At 44.3% G+C, this 22976-nt stretch overlaps 1 protein-coding gene across 5 annotated transcripts in view; it reads left to right on the plus strand.

Annotated features, from left to right (window-relative positions):
- ankrd12 (ankyrin repeat domain 12) overlaps nucleotides 1–22976 on the plus strand; it is a 304379-nt gene that overhangs the window by 59603 nt on the left and 221800 nt on the right. The gene's annotated exons all lie outside the window — the stretch shown is intronic.

The raw sequence follows: 22976 nt of genomic DNA on the forward strand, positions 1-22976 counted from the left end.
AACAAATGCATACGTACTATCTACTAGTGTACATATGAGGTTAATTATGTAAGATTCTACAATACTCCACAATGAATGACTAATCTGGGCTACTCACGGGTGTTATGATGCCCAAGAGGGTGCATTCCTTCACGCACTGTAGCACTTTCCTAAAATATCCTCTTTTGAGAAGTTGAGGTGAATGGTGGTGAATATTATAGCCAAGGCAGATGGGTAGCCATATGTTTGGGATTACTGTTATCAGTTAATGCCCCACAGTGCTCATGCAAAATGATTGTCCGCATTGTTAGTGACAATGGCTTATAATCCTGGTATGGTGATCAAAATAAAATTACCAGCCTACTTACACTGGGTAGACGGTCCTTAAAATTGCAGACCTGTATTGTATCGTGCTTGGAAGGTGAGTATCTACCATCAAATTGGGAGGGAACAAGGAAGTCTCTTGGGGATTACATGACTGAGTTAATGAGATCTTCCCATGGCAGAACGAGAATGGCCCCTGCCTATTGGTTCAGGACCCAACCAAACCTCTAGGGTCATTGGAACATGCAATCCAGATTGGGCTCATCTGGGCTGGGATAGAATAATTTTGGTTTGGTTCTGATATAGTGAATTCCAGGGAAGGGTGGATGCAGGGGGAAAGTCTATGGTGTGTGTTAGGACTAGTATCTGCTACATTTAGACTGTTTCCATTTGTAGTTTGACCTGAAAATTAAATCGTTTTTCAATTAATAAAATATGTAAGTCACTTGATTGCCTCAAATATCAATTTGGAAGCCACAAAGAGACCTGATTGAAAAATAAAAGAAACTTGTTTTTTTAAATACGTAATAGTAGAAGTGTAACAAGTGGAAATGAGCATAAATTATTAAAGTAAAATTAATCTGTCAGCTTGGAATTCTTTACACCCGAACCATATTCCAGATTCAGGTGGAAGAGGAGGTATGCCCAAAATTACTGTTTTGGCAATGCTTATTAGATTTTTATTATTTTATTTTATTAATTCATGGGATGTGGGTGTTGCTGGAAAGGCCAGCATTTATTGGCCATCCCTAATTGCCCTTGAGAAGGTTGTGGTGAGCTGCTGCCTTGAAATGCTGCAGTCCTTGTGGTGAAGGTACTCCCACAGTGCTGTAGGGAGTGCTAGGATTTTGACCCAGCAACAAGTCAGGATCGTCAGAGACTTGGAGGTGATGGTGTTCCCATGCGCCTGCTACCTTTGTCCTTCTAGGTGGTAGAGATCGTGGGTTTTGGAGGTGCTGTTGAAGAAGCCTTGGCGAGTTGCTGTAGTGCATCTTGTAGATGGTACACGCTGTTGTCACATTGCACTGCTGGGGGAGGGAGTGAATGTTTGAGGTGGTGAATGGGGTGCCAAACAAGTTTGGCTGCTTTGTCCAGGATGGTGTCGAGCTTCTTGAGCGTTGTTGAAGCTGCACTTGTCCAGGCAAGTGGAGAGTATTCCATCACATATCTGACTTGTGCCTTGTAGGTGGAAAGGCTTTGAGGAGTCAGGAGCTGACTCGCTGTAAAATAACCAACCTCTGACCTCCGTTAGCCATAATATTTATGGGCTGGTCCGTTGAGTTTTTGGTCAATGGTGACCCGCAGGATATTGATGGTGGGAGATTGTCGGGAACGTGGTTAGACTCTTTTGTTCGAGATGGGCATTGCTTGGCACTTGTGTGGCACGGCTGATTATTACCTGAGGATTTGCAAATGGAACTGAACATTGTTCAAGTATCAGCGAACATCTCTACTTCTGACTTTATCTGATGGAGGGAAGGTAATTGATGAAGCAGCTGAAGATGGTTGGGCCTAGGACATAGCCCTGAGGAACTTCTGCAGCGATGTCCTGGGGCTGAGATGATTGGCCTTCAACATCCACAATAATCTTCCTTTGTGCTAGTCATGACTCCGTCCAATGAAGAGTTTTCCCCCTGATTCCCATTGACTTCAAGTTTACTAAGCTTCATTGGTGACACACTCAGTCAAGGCTTGATTTTCAGGCTTGTCACTCTCTCCTTACCTCTGGCATTCAGCTCTTTTGTCTATCTTTGGACCAATGCTGCAATGAAGTCTGGAGCCAAGTGATGCTGGCTGAACCCAAACTGGGCATCGCTGAGTAGGTTATTGGGGAGTAACTGTCGCTTGAGCACCGTCAATGGCACCTTCCATCATTTGCTGATGATTGAGAGTAAGCTGATGGGGTGGTAATTGGTCGGATTGGATTTGTCCTCGCTTTTGTGGACAGGACATACTTGGGTAATTTTCCACTTTGCTGGGTAGATGCCAGTAGCTATACTGGAACAGCTTGGCTAGAGGCGGGGCTATTTCTGGATCACAAGTCTTCAGCACGACAGCAGGAATGTTGTTGGGGCCCATAACCTTTGCCATGTCCAGTGCGCCCAGCCTTTCTGGATATCACGTGGAGTGAATCGACTTGGCTGAAAACTGGCATCTGTGATGGTGGGGACCTCAGGAGGAGGCTGAGACAGATCGTCCACTTGGCACTTCTGGCTGAAGATGGTTGTGAATGCTTTAGCCTTGTGATTTGAATCAACATAGTGGGCTCCGCCATCGTTGAGGATGGGGATGTTCTTGGAGCAGCCTCCTCCCGTTAGTTGTTTAATTGTCCACTACCATTCATGACTGAGTATGGCAGGACTGCAGAGCTTTGATCTGTTATGGGATCACTTAGCTCTGCCTATAGCATGCTTATGCTGTTTAGCATGCATGTAGGCTTGAGTTGAAGCTTTTTAAGGTGTGCCTGGTGCTGCTCCTAGCATGCTTTTCTACATTCTTCATTTGGCATGATAGTAATGGTAGGGTAGAGTGAGGTTACAGATTGTGGTCGAATACAATTTTGGTGCTGCAGATGGCCCACACCGTCTCATGGGTGCCCAGTTTTGAGTTGCTAGATCTGTTCTGAATATCCCATTTAGTACAGTGGTTGTGTAAAGGCGGGACTTTATCTCCCCAAGGACTGTGCGGTGGGCACTCCTACCAGTACTGTCATGGACAGATGCATCTGCGACAGGTAGATTGGTGAGTATGAGGTCAAATAGGTGTTTCCCTCATGTTGGTTCTCACTCACCTGCTGCAGGCCCAGTCTGGCAGCTATGTTCTTCAGGGCTCGGTCAGCAGTGGTGCTACCGATCGGCTCTTGGTGATGGATGTTGAAGTCCCCCGCCCAGTGTACATTCTGTCCCCTTACTGTCCTCTGCTTCTTCCGAGTGTTGTTCGCCATGGAAGAGTACTGATTCCTCATCATGGGGAGGGCAGTAGGTGGTAATCAGAAGGAGGTTTCCTTCCTCATGTTTGACCTGATGCCATGAGACTTCAATGTTGAGGACTTTCTGGCCTCCACCAAGAGTGAATACCACCGTACTACCACTTTCAGTGAGACAGGACATATAGAGGGACGGTGATGGTGGGGAATCTGGGACATTGGCCGAAAGGTATGATTCTGAGAGTATGGCCATGTCAGGCTGGACTAATCTTAAGGTACAGCTCTCCCAATTTTGCCACAAGTCCCAGATGTTCGTGAGGAGGACTTTGCAGCGTCGACCGGCCTGGGTTTGAATTTGTTGTCTGAGTCCGATGCTGGGTTGTCCGTCCGCTATTCTTAATCAACTTTGTTGTAGCAGTTTGATAAAACTGAGTTGCTTGCTAGCCCTTCTGAGAATAGTTAAGAGGCAACCACATTGCTGTGGGTCTGGAGTCACATAGAGGCCAGACTGGGTAAGGGCGGCAAGTTTCCTTCCCTAAAGGACATCAGTGAACCAGTTGGGTTTTTACAACAACCTGGTAGTTTCATGGGCATCGTTATTGATACTAGCTTTTTATTCCAGATTTATTTAACTGAATTTAAATTTTTCATCTGCCGTAGTGGGACTTGAATGCATGTCTCTGGATCATTAGTCCAGTAACATAATCATCATTGTGTGGTTGCCACTACTTGTGAAATGATTAATTGAGGTTATCAAAATAATGGGGAGGAAAGAGAATTAAGCACCTCCTCCATATACTGCCTTCGGCAACACATCTGCAAGCATATGATTCGTTTGAAATCCACAATCACAGTGCACACCCCAATTGCTTGACTGATGTCAGATCATAAACTTCTCCCAAGGGCAAAACTAAAGACAACCTGCTCAGATCCCATCAAAATCTCCATCAAAACCTCGATTCAATTCTACTCAGCTGTTCACTCTGCCTCAGTCAGAAGCTGTCGAACCTTGGTGCCCTGTTTACCATGCCAAAACTATCCATTTACATCTCTGCTACTCCCTACCACCTGCTTCTCCCTTACCTCACTTCATTGCCACCATAACACTCACTCATATCTTTGTTACCTGCAGGCTCAAATTCTTCAACACTCTCCTTGTTGGCCGCCTGAGCTCTATCCTACTTGCCACACATCTGCCCCCCACCCCCGCCAACCAATCTCACCCTATCATGCACTGTCTGGCTCATCTGTTGTTCATGTTCTTATCCTTCCCAACTTTCATTGGCTTTCCATCCTCAATGCATTAAGTTCAAGATCATCACTATTATTTAGGGATGCTTCCATGCCTTTGTCTGCCCCTGCCATTGCAGCCTCCTTCTGCTCTACTTGTCATACGTGTGCCCTCAATGTTCTGATTGTGGCCTCCTTTGCTACACTTCAACTGATAGAGCCTTTAATTTTCTCGGCTTTGCACTCTTCAGATTCTCTCCAGAAGCCTTCCTCTCTCTACCTGACCTTCAAAATAATCCATACATCCTAACAGAATGGCACTGCTTTTGGTCACCACCCCTAATGTATCCATTATTGCTTGGAATATGTTTTCATTACTGTGAAGAGTTTCAGGAGATTTTACTACGTTCAAGTTTTGTTATTCAATGATAATGAAGCTGTTGAAATGCTGAAGATATACTTGGAATTGATATTCATGTCCAGCAGCAAATGAATAAAAAGATTCCACGGGATCTTCCTGTGTGGAAGTTGGTTGCTGTATTTTTCTACATAACCACAGTGACTGCACAGGAAAAAAAATGATTGGGATACGCTGAGTATAAATGCAGTTTCATTGTTGGGTTTGTAAGTATGCTTAGAATCTGTGGTAACCCAGAACTATCAAAGTTCCTCAAGTTTTATTGAGCCTAAAATGACTTTTCTGATGTCTGCCTTACGGCCACAAAATGTATTGATGTATGTTACTTTAATTTGTATTGAACTGATAATGTTATGCATTGTGTGTTCTGCAGAATTAAACCTGCTATGATTCCAGATGGTATTTGTATATATTTTCATTACCATGCCATTAGGTTTTCAAATGATATTTGTGGTCTGATCTTAAAAAAAAAATGAGATTTTGTGTTGTTATCACACATCAAAGTTGCTTTTATTGTGATTGACAGTCCTGTGTGTGTGTGTCAGTCATGTATTTTCATTGGAAAACTGGTACTTGTCAATTATGAAATGTTACAATATTTGTAAGTTATATAAAACATTCTATCTACAGACCTTCCCATACAAAATGTGAATTCTTTTCACTGAATATTTCTCAGCTTCTTAATTAGATTAGATGCTTCAGAGATCTACATGAACTGTCATGGATTATAAAATACATATATCTTTAGTACAAAAACATATACAGTGACATTTACTAGTCATGTTTAGCCATAACTAGTTTCCCCCTCCTCCCTCTATTCAAAACTTACTGAATGGGTTGTAATACTGGAATCTATTTTGTTATTTGTAATCTGTTTTTATAATGCACCACATTTTAAATGAATGCAAAACTGCTTTTCTGAAATTCATATGCACTTTGGGAATCATCAGTAGCTTAAAAATAGATGGTACTAAAAAGAGGTTTAAAGTTTATTTGCAAAGATAGGAGGGAAAGATCTTTTGCCTTTTGCTCCAGTTATAAGGAAGAATTGCATAACAAGCATTAAGCATCATTGTTTTAACAAGAGTATGCCCGAATTGCAAAGAAGTAAATATTGAAACTCGACCATGAAATTATACCATGGGGTACTAGCGTATGAACGTTTAAAATAAATTCAATAATATCTCTGCCAAAATAACAATGAACAGTTTCAAATGAATGCCATTTAGCAGCTGATAATACGTCTTAACTGGATTCTCTGAGGGTCAGTTGGTTTGTTAGTCCCGCACAAGCTGAATTTGATCATTTTAGATTTAGCAAAAGTCTTTGTAAATGATATACCATATTGGTCTTGAAATTATTAACACGAATTGTGATGAGTCTGGTGAATCTGTGGCTCTCCCTGACACAGCTCCCCGCAATTTTGGTAGACTTCCCTTAATCACTATCTTGTCACTTTTAGTTTCATAATAAGAGAGCCCAATAGCATCAAGCTGCTTTGTAAAGATTAAATCAGCTGAATTTCATGAAGCTTTGAACGATTTTAGCACTTGTCAAGTAGTTCACATTTCAAACTTTATAATGCACAATCACTGTGTTTTGACCTTGTGTATATAAACTTGGATGAAATATTTGCAATACAAGGGATATTGATTGAAGATTCTGCTGTTTCATTTTTAAGCAAACTTAATACTTGGTAACAAATTTTATTTGGTTTTGGGTTATTTTGAATTGGTTGGGAGGTAGGAAACAGAGAGTAGGGATAAAGGCAGTGTTCTCTGATTGGCAGGATGTGACAAGTGGTATTCCCCAGGACAGGTTGCATGGTATTGTATTCCCTTGAGTGCAGAAAGTTGAGGGGTAATCTACTAAGTGTTTAAAATGATAATAGGATTTTATAGAGTAGTTAGAGAAATTACTTCCTTAGGTGGGGAATCCAAAACAAGGGAGCATAATCCTAAAATTAGAGCTAGGCCTGCTGGGAGTGAAATCAGGAAGCAATTTTCACACACACGGTAGTGAATACCTGGAACTCGCTGTGGATGCTGGGTCAATTGAAATTTTCAAAATTCGGGTCAATAGATTTTTGTTAGGCAAGGGTATCGAGGCACATGGATCAAAGGTGGGAAAATGGAGCTAATTTATAGATCAGCCTTTCCTGGCATGTCAGATCCGTTGATGTCCAGCCGAATTCTACTATGAGAATTATCACCGGGTACGCTTTTATCGACATCAACATCTTGGCTGCCCGTGCTTGCAAACATTGCACCACCACACCTACGTCGTGGCTATGCAGTCTCCAGAAAATACACCAGCAAGCACATGCTGATCGAGGCCAAGAAGGCCATTTTGGACTGTCGCCAAAGCCCTTCAGCAATCTCCACTCAGCCTTGATGACCGAAATGCTTGCAAGAACTGTGATATACGGAATGGATTCCATATAGAGGACCCACAGTTAGCTGACCTTGTTAACAGTTTCTCCTCGGAATTGTCCCCCTCCCTCAAATCTGCCATTATCACCCTCTCCTTCAAAAAAAAAACAATCCTTGACCCCTCGGTCCATGAAAACTACCACCCCATTTTCAATCTCTCTTTCCCAAGTCCTTGAACATGTCACTTCCCAAATCTGTGTCCATCTTTCCTGCAACTCCATGTTTGAATCCCTCCAATCAGGGTTCCCTTGCCACAGAACCAAAATGGCTCTCATCAAAGTCACAAATGACATCCTTTGTGATTATGACAAAGGTAAACCATCCTTCCTCATCCTTCTTGTCTTTCTGCAGCCTTTGACACGGTTAACCATTCCATCTTTCTCCAACGCCTCTCCACTGTCATCCAGCTGGGTGGAATTGCACTCGCCTGGTTCCATTCTTATCTAATCGTAGCCAGATAATCACCTGAAATGGTATCTCTTCCAGCTCGCGCATCGTTACCTCTGGTTTCCCCAAGGATCTATCCTTGGCCCCGGCTATTTGTTGTCTACATGCTGCCCCTTGGCGACGTCATCTGAAAATACAACGTCAGTTTCCACATGTACGCTGACGACACCCAGCTCCACCTGACCACCACTTCTCTCGACCCCGCCGCGGTCTCTAAATTGTCAGACAGCGTATCCGATGAGTTCTAGATGAGAAGAAATGTTCTCTAATTAAATATTGGGAAGATCAAAGCCATTGTTTTTAATCCCCACCACAAACTCCGTTCCCTAGCCATTGACTTCATCCCTCTCCCCAATATCTGTCTGAGGTTGATCCACACTATTCGCAACCTTGGTGTCATATTTGACTCTGAAATAAGCTTCCGACCATATATTCGTAGCATAACTAAGGCCACCTATTACCACCTATTCCCACCTCCAGAACATCGCCAGTCTCAGCTCATCCGCTATGAAATCCTCATCCAGACTTGACTATTCAGTGCACCCCTGGCCGGCCTTGCACATTCTACCCTACGTAAACTTGAGGTCATCCAAACCTCTGCTGCCCGTGTCCTAACTTGCATCAAGTCCCGTTCAATCATCATCATCAGCTGTCCCTCAGAGTCGTGGATGACTTTCTTGCACTCTAAAAGGAAGTTCTCAGGTGGCTGTACAGTCCAATGCGGGACCTACAGTCTCTGTCACAGGTGGGGTAGACACTGGTTGAAGAAAAGGGTGTTGGGGAGCCTGGGTTGACGCACACTCTTCGCTGTCAACTCTTGGTTTCTGATTGTTCGTGCCGATGGGACTCGAGGTGTTCAGCGCCCTCCCAGATGCTCTTCCTCCACTTTGGGCAGTTGTGGGCCAGGGATTCCCAGGAGTCGATGGGGATGTTGCACTTGTCAAAGAGGCTTTGAGGGTGTCCTTGAAGCGTTTCCTCTGCCCACCTGGGGCTCGCTTACTTTGATGAAGCGCCGCATGGAGTGCTTGCTTTGGGAGTCTCGTGTCGGGCTTGCGGATGATGTGGCACGCCCAATGGAGCTGATCAAGTGTGGTCAATGCTTCGATATTGGCCTGAGCGAGAACACTGATGGGTGCGTCTGTGCTGCCAATGGATTTGCAGGATTTTGTGGAGGCAGCACTGGTACTTCGCCAGCGTTTTGAGGTGTCTGCTGTATATAGTCCACGTCTATAGGAGGGCGGGTATCACTACTGCCCTGTCGACCATGAGCTTGGTGCCGGGTTTGAGGTCCTGGTCTTCAATCACACTCTTCCTCCGGCGACCGAAGGCTGCGCTGGTGCACTGAAAGGCGGTGTTGGACCTTGTCGTCAATGTCAGCTCCTGCTGACGGTAGGCTCCCAAAGTATGGAAAACGGTCCACATTGTCCAAGGCCATGTTGGGGATTTTGATAATCGGGGGGGCAGTACTGTGCGGCGGGATCACCCCTGTGCTCGCTGACCTACATTGGCTCCCAGTTAAGCAACGCCTTGATTTGAAAATTCTCATCCTTGTTTTCAAATCCCTCAATTGCCTCGCCTCTCCCTATCTCTAATCTCCTCCAGCCCCCCTCCCCCCCCAGAGATATCTGCACTCCTCTAATTCTGTCCTCTTAAGCATCCCTGATTATAATCACTTAACTATCGGTGGCCGTGCTTTCTGTTGCCTAAACCTCTCTGCCTCGCTTACCTCTCTTTCCTATTTTTAAGACGCTCCTTAAAACCTACCTCGTTGACCAAGCATTTTGTCATATGCCCTAATTTCTCCTCATATGGCTTGGTGTTACATTTTTTTGTCTTGTAATTCTCCTGTGAAGCGTCTTGGGATGTTTTACTACATTAAAGGTGCTATATAAATACAAGTAGTCGTATCTAACTCTCAATAGTGTTTAAAATATGTCTATTTTGTAACCTTGTGGGCTGCACAACCTTGACTTTGGCTGAGATGATGAAAAAGGAATAATGGACATAGTTTCTGTTTGAGTGTGTTTGTGGCTCCTTCACTAATATAAAAATCACACATCGAGTACCAGTTTTCTGTGTCTCATTTTTCCATTGTGGCAAGTGTCCAGACTCAATTTCTATGTCACACTTCAATAAAGGTGTAAAGAAACAAAGGTAGTCATTTTACACAGAAGTCACAATGTCTGTAACCTCTGACTTTATACACTTTCTTGTATATAAAGAAAGCAAGCCCGGGTTGTGTGAGCTGCAATCCAAAAAGCAATTAAACTGACCTCACCTGGTGTTTACTGAACACTAATTTAACTTTGTCATTAAAGGAGCACATCTTCACCTTAGCAGACTAATAAATTGCACACTAAATTATATAATATACTCCTTACAGTACACTCTTATCCAGAGTCTCAAGCAATGCCACAGAGATCCAGTTGTCTATTAATATTATAAAGCAGTATGTCTATCAGGCATTTCCTTTCCATGCATTTCTCCATCATATGCATATTTCTGTCACAGTTCCAAAAAAAAAGACAAGTAATTTGATGCAGGAGCTAAAGTATAATGTCTGAGATGGAAAGCCAGGGTTGTGACCTTCAGCCTCAAGAGCAAATAGACTGTGGCCTTAAAGGAATGCTACTCACCGCAGCTGCAGATAATATATTCTGCATTAGCTAGCATAACATGACCCTTATAATTAAAAAAAAAAGTTTTATTCGGCTTAAGCATGACCAGCCCCATAAATTTGTTTGTTATATAAATAAAAATACAAAATACTAGAAATACAGGGATCAAAAAAACAGATTAAAGAGAAAAATATCTTAACATTTTGGATGTTGATAAAGGTTCCGCCTTTTTGCTCTTTGCAAATGCTAAAGTCCTGCTGTATGTTTCTAACACTCGTTTGTTTTCAATCCAAGTAGTTTATTCTTTTAATTGTATCTCTTCTCTCGCTCCCTTCCCCCACATGTATTTTACACAGCTTTTGAATGGTCTTGCATAATGAGATTTACTGAAAAGCGAGAAGTGGGTAAAAGTAATGTTATCCTGTGCTTTTGATAAGGATCAAATGTGTCTTTGTGTAAACTATGCATAAAAATGGAAAATTTCTGTCCACTTTAAGTCCTATCTCTCATCAGTGCTTGTAATGCAAGGTTGAAAAGTGTGGCAACTCTCCACATGATGGGCATTCTCCTGTTTAAAAACTGCACGGTTAAATTATTTTTTTTAAGTAATTACAGAAATATTTTGTGTCTACAATGCTTGAGAATTCTTCCAAAGCAATGTTGCTAAGTGCTTGAGTGGTGTGTGATAAAATGTGGAAGGGGAAAACAAAGGATGAAATGGGATATTTCCTTCATTGAATAATTCTTTTGCAGGAAATCTAGTTGTGGACAGCTGCCTTAGAAGCATAGAATAATACAGCAGAGAAGGAGGCCATTGAGCCCATCGTTCATGTACCAGCTCTTTGAAAGAGTTATCCAGTTAGTCTCACTCCCCTGCCCTTTCCTCAAAGCCCTGGAAGTTTTTCCCTTTCAAGTATATATCCAATTCCCTTTTGAAAGTTATTATTGAATCTACTTCCACCACCCTTTCAGGCAGAGCATTCCAGATTGTCATAACTCTGTCAAAAGAATTCTCATCTACCCCTGGTTTGTTTGCCATTCTTAAATTTCTGTACAGGTACTCTGGTTACCAACCCTCCTGCCAGTAGAAATAGTCTCTCCCAATATACTTTAGCATAACTTTCTTGCTTTTGTATGCTGTGCCTCCATTTTTAAAGCCCAGGATCCCATATGCTTTTTTAACAGTCTTATTGACTTGTCCTGGCACTGTGAAAGATTTGTGTATGTGAACCCGTAGGTTTCTCTGCTCCTGCAACTCTTTTAAAATTGAACCATTTATTTTATATTGCCTCTCCTCATTCTTTCTTCATTACACATTTCTCTGCATTAGATTTCATCTGCCACAAGTCTGCCGATTTCACCTGTCTCTCTGTCCTCCTGAGGTCTGCTGCTATCTTTCTCATTGCTTACTATATTTGGTGCCATCTACGAACTTTGACTACCCTTTTATTCTTTGTTTATAGAAGAGTTTAGTTCCTTTTATGTTGCCCACTAATCATTTCTCATACACCCTCTTAGCCCCTCTTATATACTTTTTCAGTTCTCTGCACTTTCTCTATTCTGCTTGATTCTCGACTGTATTATGAATGTGACATTTGTCATGAGCCTCTTTTTTCTTTTTCTTTTTAATCAATTTTTAGTCATTCAGGAAGCTCTGGCTTTAGATCCCTTCCTTTTCCCCCATGAGAATCCGTCTAGTCTGTACCTGAACTATCTCCTTTTTGAAGGCCTCCCATTGCTCAATTACTGTTTTGCCTGCCAATCTTTGATTCCAATTCACCTGGGCCAGATCCCCTTTTAACTCCTTGAAGTTAGCCCTCATCCAGTTAATTATTTTCACGCCTGGATGTTCATTGTCCTTTTCCATAACTACTGAGAATTATATTGAGTGCCACACTCCCAGATGATTCCTGCACTGCCTGCCTCTTCCTACCCTGCCGATGGCCACCCACATACTATCTCCCAGAACTCCCTGTGGCTGTGGGGTGGTCCCCTCCTGGAACATATGATCCAGGATATTTTCAGCCTCCCGTATGCCCTGCATCCGCGCCTCGAGCTCAAACCGTGAGCTCGAGCAGCTGGAGGCACTTTGCACACGTGATTATCGTCCTGGAGTTTCCATATGGCACGGGAATTGAAGGCAAATCGTCTTAACTCTCATTGATTTATGTATGCCAGGTTCTTACTCCCCTGTTTAGTTTATTTTATTTCTCTTTCCCCCGCCCCCGAGCTAATTAAATACTGATGATTTATTTATATATTTACTCATTTAACTACTGGTAACTGGATTTAATGCGATTTGAAATTATTAATTAATTTATCCACTTATTTTTAATCATCATAATCTCTTTGTACTCTCTTATTCTGGGCGCTCAGGGCTCCTCTTCTGCGCTTACTGTAACATCCCAAATTCTCTTGGTGTTTGTTTTATGATTCTGCATCCTCTGCTCTTTTTAAATCTCTTCAGTCCTCTACTGTGGTGCTATTTTTTTTGAGGAGTTAATTGACAGTTTTAGTTGTTTTTGGTGAGAGTCTGTTGCACAAATCCCACTACTGGAGGGGGAGCAGGAGAAATGTCTTTCAACTCTCACTTCATATTAACTTTAAGCATGTTTTCTGCTTTTGCACCATCAATGTTATCTTCTCTTTATAGTACAGAACTGCTTCAAGAAGAACTTGTGCAATGCCTGAATTTCCCAATTAGGTTGCAGGGCAGTTTCCACAGCACTGGAGCAACAGATCGTCCTGCATGTGCAACTTGTGCACGTGCATTTGTTTTAAAATTGGTATTTGCAACTTTATTTCTGGAAGCCGTTTGTTCCCATTTGCTGACAAAGATCCATACAGGCTAAAGATCAGGAAACTGCATTGCTCAGACAGAAAAGGTGGCAGCCAACAACAATAGCACTACTTTTGCTACTACTATAGCAGCACTGTTGCCTTCAATGATTATGGGAAAAATCATCTATTTACAACACTGCTGATACCATCAATAGCATTGCTGTAAGCAGGTTTTAGGTTAGGGAGGGAGAGGAGTGGGGTGTAGAGAAACATAGAAAGCTACAGCACAAAAGGAGGCCATTTTGGCCCATCGTGTCCGTGCCGGCCAACAAAGAGCCACACGGCCCTTGGTCAACAGCCCTGAAGATTACATATAAACCTATGAACAATGGTGGAAAGGTAAAGAGCATCCGGCTAAACCAGTCCGGCCCACACAACTGCGACATCCCGTGCATCGCAACATTTTACCCCTACCGGAGCCATACGATCTCCCAGGAGAGGCAAAAACCAGGCCAATTGGAGGGAGGGGAAAAGTCTGGGAAAATTCCTCCACGACCCATCCAGGCGATCAAAAATAGTCCAGGAGATCACTCTGGCCGAATTTGATTCTCTGCAGTACTTACCATCATATCTGCACCAGCCAACAAGAGGTTATCCAGTCTAATCCCACTCTTGGTCCGTAATCCTGCAGGTTATGGCACTTCAACTGCCCATCCAAGCACCTTTTTTAAATGTGAGGGTTTCTGTTTCCCCCACTCTTCCAGGCAGTGAGTTCCAGACCCCCACAACCCTCTGCATGAAGAAGCTTCCCCTCAAATCCCCGCTGAACCTTCCATCAACCACCTTAAACATATGCCCCCTTGTAATTGACCCCTCCACCAAGGGAAATAGGCCCTTGCTATCCACTATATCTAGGCCCCTCAAAATGTTATACACAATGAGATCTCCTCTGTTCCAAAAAGAACAAACCCAGCCTATCCAATCTGTCCTCATAGCTAAGATTCTCCATTCCAGGCAGCATCCTTGTAAATCTCCTCTGCACCCTCTCCAGTGCAATCACGTCCTTCCTATTATAAGGCCACTAGAACTGCACTCAATATTCCAGCTGTGGCTTAACCAGAGTATTATACAATTTAAGCAGAATCTCCCTGCTCTTGTATTCTATGCCTCGGCCAATAAAGGCAAGCATTCCGTATGTCTTTTTAAGGTGCTTTCTTAACCACCTTATCCACTGGCCTGCTACTTTCAGGGATCTTTGGACAAGCATTCCAAGGTCCCTTTGTTCATCTACATTTCTAAGTAGCCTACCATTTAATGTGTATACCCTTTCCTTATTAGCACTCCCCAAGTGCATTACCTCACACTGCTCCAAATTAAATTCCATTTGCCATTGTTCTGCCCACCTGACCAGTAGATTGATATCCTCCTGCAGTCCATGACTTTCCTCTTCATTATCAACCAACCAATTTTAGTGTCATCTGCAAACTTCTTAATCATACCCTCCTATATTCAAATCTGGATCATTGATGTATACCACAAAAAGCAAGGGACCCAGTACTGAGCCCTACGGAAGCCCACTGGAAACATCCTTCTAGTCATAAAAATATCCATCAACCATTACCCTTTGCTTCCTATCTCTAAGCCAATTTTGGATCCAACTTGCCACTTTGTCCTGGATCCCATGGGCTTTTACCTTTTACCTTTGTAATCAGTCTGCCATGTGGGACCTTATCAAAAGCTTTGCTAAAATCCATATGCACTACATCGTTCGCACACTATCCTCATCGACCCTCCTGGTTACCTCCTCTCAAAATTTAATCCGGTTAGTCAAACTCTATTTTCCCTGAACAAATCCTGTCCTTCAGGCTTTTTTTTCTATAATTTTCCCACCACTGAGGTTGGGCTGACAGGCCTCTAATTACTCGGCCTATCCCTTTCTCCCTTCTTAAACAAGGGTACCATATTAACAGTCCTCAAGTCCTCCGGCACCATGCCCAAATTCAAAGAGGACTGGAAAATGATGGTCAAGGCCTCTGCTATTTCTTTTACTTTGCTCAACAGCCTGGGATGCATTTTATCTGGGCCTGGGGACTTATCCACTTTCAAAGCTGCCAACGCTCCCCCCTCCCCCGCCCCCCCAATACCTCCTCTCTCACTGTTTATTTCATCCAGAATTTCGCACGCCTCCTCGACAGCAGTATCTGCATTGCCCCTTTCCTTTGTGAAAGCAGACGCAATGTATTCATTTGAGAACCATCCCAACATCTTCTGCCTCCGCACAGATTACCCTAATGGTCTCCTAATAGGCCCTACCTTTTATTTAGTTATCCACTTGCTCTTAATAAATTTATTGAATATCTTTTGGATTTTCCTTAATTTTACTTTTCCTTAATCTTTCATGCTCTCAGCATTCCTAATATCCTTTTTAATTTTATCTCTCAACTTTCTATATTCCTCCAGAGCTTCTACAGTATTTAGCCATCGGGATATGACTTAAGCTTCCCTTTTTTTCTTGACATCCAGGGGGCTCTAGAATTGTTATTCCCACCCTTTCTCTTTAAGGGCACATGTTTGCCCTGAGCCCTCCGAATCTCCTCATTGAATGCCTCCCACTGTTCCGACACTGATTCATCTACAAGTAGCTGTTTCCAGTCCACTGTGGCCAAATCACTGCTCAACTTAGCAAAGTTAGCTTTCCCCCAATTTGGAACTTTTATTCCTGGTCTATCTTTGTCCTTATCCAAAACTAACTTGAATCTGACTGAATTATGGTCACTGGCACCCAAGTGCTCTCCCACTCCACCTGCCCAACTTCATTCCCAAAAACTAAATCCAAAACCACCCCCTTCCATGTTGGGCTTGTTATATACTGACTAGAAAAGTTCTCTTGAATGCATTTTAGGAATTCCGCACTCTCTATACCCTTCACACTATATTTGTCCCAATCAATATTAGGATAGTTGAAATCCCCTACTATTACTGCCCTATGGTTTTTGGACTTAACAGAAATTTGCCTACATATTTGCTCTTCTATCTCCCTCCCACTGTTTGGGAGTCTATAATACACGCCCAGCACTGTGATTGCCCCTTTTTTTATTTTTCAGTTCGACCCATAGAGCCTCATTTAATCCCTCTAACATATAAGAACATAAGAAATAGGAACAGGGGTAGGCCATTCGACCCCTCGAGCCTGCTCCACCATTCAATAAAATCATGGCTGATCTGATCATGGACTCGGCTCCACTTCCCCGCCCGCTCCCCATAACCCCTTATCCCTTTATAGTTTAAGAAACTGTCTATTTCTGTCTTAAATTTATTCAATGTTCCAGCTTCCACAGTTCTGAGATAGCGAATTCCACAGATTTACAACCCTCCGAGAAGAAATTGCTCCTCATCTCTGTTTTAAATGGGCGGTCCCTTATTCTAAGGTCGTGCCCTCTAGTTCTAGTCTCCCCCATCAGTGAAAACATCCTCTCTGCATCCACCTTGTCAAGCCTGTTCATAATCTTACACGTTTCGATAAGATCACACCTCATTCTTCTGAATTCCAATGAATAGAGGCCCAACCTACTCAACCTTTCCTCATAAGTCAACCCCCTCATAGAAACATAGAAAATAGGTGCAGGAGTAGGCCATTCGAGCCTGCACCACCATTCAATAGGATAATGGCTGATCATGCAACTTTAGTACCCCATTCCTGCTTTCTCTCCATACCCCTTGATCCCTTTAGCCGTGAGGGCCACACCTAACTCCCTTTTGAATATATCAAACAAACTGGCCTCAACAACTTTCTGTGGCAGAGAATTCCACAGGTTCACAATTCTCTGGGTGAAAAAGTTTCTCCTCATCTTGGTCCTAAATGGCATACCCCTTATCTTTAGACTGTGACCCGTGGTTCTGGACTTCCCCAACATCAGGAACATTCTTCCTGCATCTAACCTGTCCAGTCCCGTCAGAATTTTATAAGTTTCTATGAGATCTCCTCTCATTCTTCTAAATTCCAGTGAGTATAAGCCTAGCCGATCCAGTCTTTCCTCATATGTCAGTCCTGCCATCCCGGGAATCAGTCTGTTGAACCTTCACTGCACTCCATCAATAGCAAGCACATCCTTCCTCCAATTAGGAGACCAAAACAGCACACAATACTCAATGTGTGGTCTCACCAAGGTCCTGTACAACTGCAGCAAGACTTCCCTACTCCTATACTCAAATCCCCTTGCTATGAAGGCCAGCATGCCATTTGCTTTCTTTACTACCTGCTGTACCTGTATTCCTACCTTCAATGACTGATGTACCATGATACCCAGGTCTCGTTGCACCTCCCCTTTTACCAATCTGCCTTCCTGTTTTTGCCACCAAAGTGGATAACCTCACATTTATCTACATTGTACTGCATTTGCCATGCACTTGCCCATTCACCTAACCTGTCCAAGTCTCCCTGCAGTCTCCTAGCATCCTCCTCGCAGCTCGCACTGCCACCCAGCTTAGTGTCATCTGCAAACTTGGAGATATTACATTCAATTACTTCGTCGAAATCATTAATGTATATTGTAAATAGCTGGGGTCCCAGCACTGAGCCCTGCGGCACCCCATTAGTTACTGGTTGCCGACCAGAGAATGAACCATTTATCCCGACTCTCTGTTTTCTGTTAGTTAGCCAATCCTCTATCCATGCTGATATATTACCCCCAACCCCTTGAACTTTTATCTTGTGCAGTAACCTTTTATGTGGCGCCTTTCAGAAGGCTTTTGACAAGGTCCCACACAAGAGATTGGTGTGCAAAATTAAAGCACATGGTATTGGAGGTGATGCACTGATGTGGATAGAGAACTGGTTGGCTGACAGGAAACAGAGAGTTGGGATAAATGGGTCCTTTTCAGAATGGCAGGCAGTGACTAGTGGGGTGCTGCAGGGCTCAGTGCTGGTACCCCAGCTATTTACAATATACATTAATGATTTGGATGAGGGAATTCAGTGTAATATCTCCAAGTTTGCAGATGACACTAAGTTGGGAGGCGGTGTGAGCTGTGAGGAGGACGCTAAAAGGCTGCAGGGTGACTTGGACAGGTTAGGTGAGTTGGCAAATGCAATATAATGTGGATAAATGTGAGGTTATCCACTTTGGTGTAAAAAACACGAATGCAGAATATTATCTGAATGGCGGCAGATTAGGAAAAGGGGAGGTGCAACAAGACCTGGATGTCATGGTACATCAGTCCTTGAAAGTTGGCATGCAGGTACAGCAGGCGGTGAAGAAGGCAAATGGTATGTTGGACTTCATAGCTAGGGGATTTGAGTATAGGAGCAGGGAGGTCTTACTGCAGTTGTACAGGGCCTTGGTGAGGCCTCACCTGGAATATTGTGTTCAGTTTTGGCCTCCTAATCTGAGGAAGGACTTGCTAGATAGGAATAGTGCAATCAAGCAGACGCAGCATGGATTCATGAAGGGGAAATCATGTTTAACTATTTTACTGGAATTCTTTGAGGATATAACGAGCATGGTGGATAGAGGTGTACCGATGGATGTGGTGTATTTAGATTTTCAAAAGGCATTTGATAAGGTGCCACACAAAAGGTTACTGCAGAAGATAAAGGTACGCGGAGTCAGAGGAAATGTATTCGCACGGATAGAGAATTGGCTGGCTAACACAAAGCAGAGAATCGGGATAAATGGGTCCTTTTCGGGTTGGAAATCGGTGGTTAGTGGTGTGCCACAGGGATCGGTGCTGGGACCACAACTGTTTACAATATACATAGATGACCTGGAAGAGGGGACAGAGTGTAGTGTAACAAAATTTGCAGATGATACGAAGATTAGTGGGAAAGCGGGTTGTGTAGAGGACACAGAGAGGCTGCAGAGAGATTTAGATAGGTTAAGCGAATGGGCTAAGGTTTGGCAGATGGAATACAATGTCGGATAGTGTGAGGTCATCCACCTTGGGGGAAAAAAAACAGTAAAAGGGAATATTATTTGAATGGGGAGAAATTACAACATGCTGCGGTGCAGAGAGACCTGGGCATCCTTGTGCATGAATCCCAAAAAGTTAGTTTGCAGGTGCAGCAGGTAATCAGGAATGCGAATGGAATGTTGGCCTTCATTGCGAGAGGGATGGAGTACAAAAGCAGGGAGGTCTTTCTGCAACTGTATATTGGTGAGGCCGCACCTAGAGTACTGTGTGCAGTTTTGGTCACTTTACTTAAGGAAGGATAAAATAGCTTTGGAGGGGGTACAGAGATGATTCACTAGGCTGATTCCGGAGATGAGGGGGTTACCTTATGATGATAGATTGAGTAGACTGGGTCTGAACTTGTTGGAGTTCAGAAGGATGAGGGGTGATCTTATAGAAACATTTAAAATAATGAAAGGGATAGACAGGATAGAGGCAGAGAGGTTGTTTCCACTGGTCGGGGAGACTAGAACTAGCGGGCACAGCCTCAAAATACAGGGGAGCCAATTTAAAACTGAGTTGAGAAGGAATTTCTTCTCCCAGAGGGTTGTGAATCTGTGGAATTCTCTGCCCAAGGAAGCAGTTGAGGCTAGCTCATTGAATGTGTTCAAGTCACAGATAGATAGATTTTTAACCAATAAAGGAATTGAGGGTTATGGGAGCGGGCGGGTAAGTGGAGCTGAGTCCACGGCCAGATCAGCCATGATCTTGTTGAATGGCGGAGCAGGCTCGAGGGGCTAGATGGCCTACTCCTGTTCCTAATTCTTATGTTCTTATGTTCTTATGCTATTGAGGGAGTGTAGCGAAGGTTCACCAGACTGATTCCAGGGATGGCTGGACTGTCATACGAGGAGAGACTGGATCAACTGGGCCTGTATTCACTGGAGTTTAGAAGGATGAGAGGGGATCTCATAGAAATATATAAAATTCTGACGGGACTGGACAGGTTCGATGCGGGAAGAATGTTCCCAATGTTGGGGAAGTCCAGAACCAGGGGACATAGTCTAAGGATAAGGAGTAAGCCATTTAAGACCGAGATGCAGAGAAACTTCTTCACTCAGAGAATTGTGAACCTGTGGAATTCTCCGCCACAGAAAGTTGTTGAGGCCAGTTCGTTAGATATATTCAAAAGGGAGTGAGATGTGGCCCTTACAGCTAAAGGGATCAAGGGGTATGGAGAGAAAGCAAGAATGGGGTACTGAAGTTGCATGATCAACCATGATCATATTGAATGGTGGTGCAGGGCCGAATTGCCGACTCCTGCACCTATTTTCTATGTTTCTATCCATCCTGTTCGTTACATCCTCAAAGAACTCCAGCAAATTTGTCAACATGACTTCCCCTTCATATAAATCCATGCTGACTTTGCCTGACTGAATTTTGCTTTTCCAAATGTCCTGCTACTGCTTCTTTAATAATGGACTCCAACATTTTCCCAATCGCAGATGTTAGGCTAACTGGTCTATAGTTTCCTGCTTTTTGTCTGCCTCCTTTTTTAAATAGGGGCGTTACATTTGCAGTTTTCCAACCTATTGGGATCTCCCCAGAATCCAGTGAATTTTGGTACATTACAACCAATGCATCCACAATCCCTGCCGCTACATCCCTCCTCACAGCTGTAATAGTTTCTTTAATCAATACCGTGACACCCCCCCCACCTCTGTCTTGTCTAAAAATCCTCTTGCAACCATGTCTCTGTAATGACTATAATGTCATACTCCCAAGTGTCTACCTGTGCTCTCAGCTCATACCCCTTATTTGCTGTACTCCTTGCATTAAAGTATATACCATTTCGCACAGGAAGACCTCATTGATTACTGCTTACTAACCCTTATTTCCTCTGTCTTACAGATTCACTTTCTATATTCTTGCTTTCTAATTTCAGCTTTGCTTCCTTTCCTATTGAATTTGTTCTCCAGTTCGCATCCCCCTGTCAAGCTAGTTTAAACCCTCCCCAACAGCACTAGCAAATCTCCCTGCGAGGATATTGGTCCCACGCTGTTGAGGTGCAACCTGTCCGGTTTGTACAAGTCGCATCTCCCCCAGAATTGGTCCCAATGCCTCAGGAATTTAAAGCCCTCCCTCCGACACCAACTCTCCAGCCATGTGTTCATCCTCTCTCTCCTATTCTTATGCTCATTAGCATGTAGCACCGGTAGTAACCCGGAGATTACTACCTTTGAGATCCTACCTTTTAAATTCTTCTCCTAGCTCCCTGAATTCTGCCTGCAGGACCTCATCCCTCTTTCTACCTATTTCATTGGTCCCGATATGGATCACGACCTCTAGCTGTTTACCCTCTTACCCCCCCGCCTCCCCACCCAGAGTGCCCTGCATCTGCTCTGTGACATCCTTGACCCTGGCACCAGGGAGGCAACATACCATCCTGGAGTCATGTCTTCGGCCGCAGAAGCACCTATCTATTCCCCTAACTATTAAAGCCCCTACCACTACAGCTCTCTTTTTCTTCTTCCCTCCCCCCTGTGTAGCTGAGCCACCTGTGGTGCCTTGGACTTGGCTCTGGCTGCACTCCCCAGAGGCACCATTACACTCACCAGTGCTCAAAAGAGAATATCGGTTGGAAAGTGAGATGGACAAACGGGGGGACTCCTGCACTACCAACCTCGCGTTCCTTCTCCGTCTGGTGTTCACCCACTTCCCCTCTGCCTGCATGCTTTTAAGCTGCCGGGTGACCACCTCCTGATATGTGCTATCCACAAAGCCCTCAGCCTCGCGGATGCACCACGCCTCTCAAGCTCCGAAACGCGGACGTATAGTAGTTGAAGCTGGAGACACCTCCTGTACACTTGGTTGTCTCGGCCGAGCCAAGCGTCCAGGACTTCCCACATGCGCAGGATGTGCAGTCCACAGGACTGAGCTGCCCTGCCATCCCACTAATTAGACTTAACTGATTAAAAAGAGATTGCAAGATAGTTACCAATCAAACAGCCAGCCCGGACGAGGGCTGTGAGCTCTTCGCCAGAAGTGAACTACTCGCCGACCTCTGGCCCTCCTGCTCCTCGTACGGGGGCGGGGGGAAGAAGGGGGTGTATCTAGCCGGGGAGGAGGGGGGTGTATCTAGCCGGGGGTGGGGCGGGGGGGGTGTATCTAGCCGGTGGGGGGGGGGGGGGATATATATATATATATATATATATAGCCGGGGGAGGGTGGGGAAGGGGGTGTATCTAGGCGGGGGGGAGGGGGGTGTATCTAGGCGGGGGGGAGGGGGGTGTATCTAGGCGGGGGAGAGGGGGGTGTATCTAGGCGGGGGAGAGGGGGGTGTATCTAGGCGGGGGAGAGGGGGGTGTATCTAGGCGGGGGAGAGGGGGGTGTATCTAGGCGGGGGAGAGGGGGGTGTATCTAGGCGGGGGAGAGGGGGGTGTATCTAGGCGGGAGAGAGGGGGAGAGGATCTAGGCGGGGGAGAGGGGGTGTATCTAGGGGGGGAAGAGGGGGTGTATCTCTGGGGAGGGGGGGAGAGGGGGTGTATCTAGCCGGGGGAGGGGGTGGGAGGTGGATGTATCTAGCCGGGGGAGGGGGTGGGAGGTGGGTGTATCTTGGCGGGAGGGCGGGGGGCAGATGTACCTAGCTAGGGATGCAGCCTGCCTTCGGGGTGATGAGTGATGGTTTCAGGGCCATATAGTACATTACTAGTTGCAACAGAACACTGCAATACAAATCAGATTGTCTAAGTTTTGGAAATTGACCTTGTGCACGAGCTTTGCCTGTAGGTTAGTGATGGTGCAAATGGAGAGAAAGAATTGCATTTATATAGCACCATTCATGGCCTCAGGATATTCTAAGCACTTTACAGCCAGTTAAGTACTTTTAACTGTTGTAACGTAGGAAACATGTTAATCAATTTGTGCACAAC

The sequence above is a fragment of the Pristiophorus japonicus genome, chromosome 1 (genome assembly GCF_044704955.1).
Source record: "Pristiophorus japonicus isolate sPriJap1 chromosome 1, sPriJap1.hap1, whole genome shotgun sequence".
NCBI classification, from domain to species: Eukaryota; Metazoa; Chordata; class Chondrichthyes; family Pristiophoridae; genus Pristiophorus; species Pristiophorus japonicus.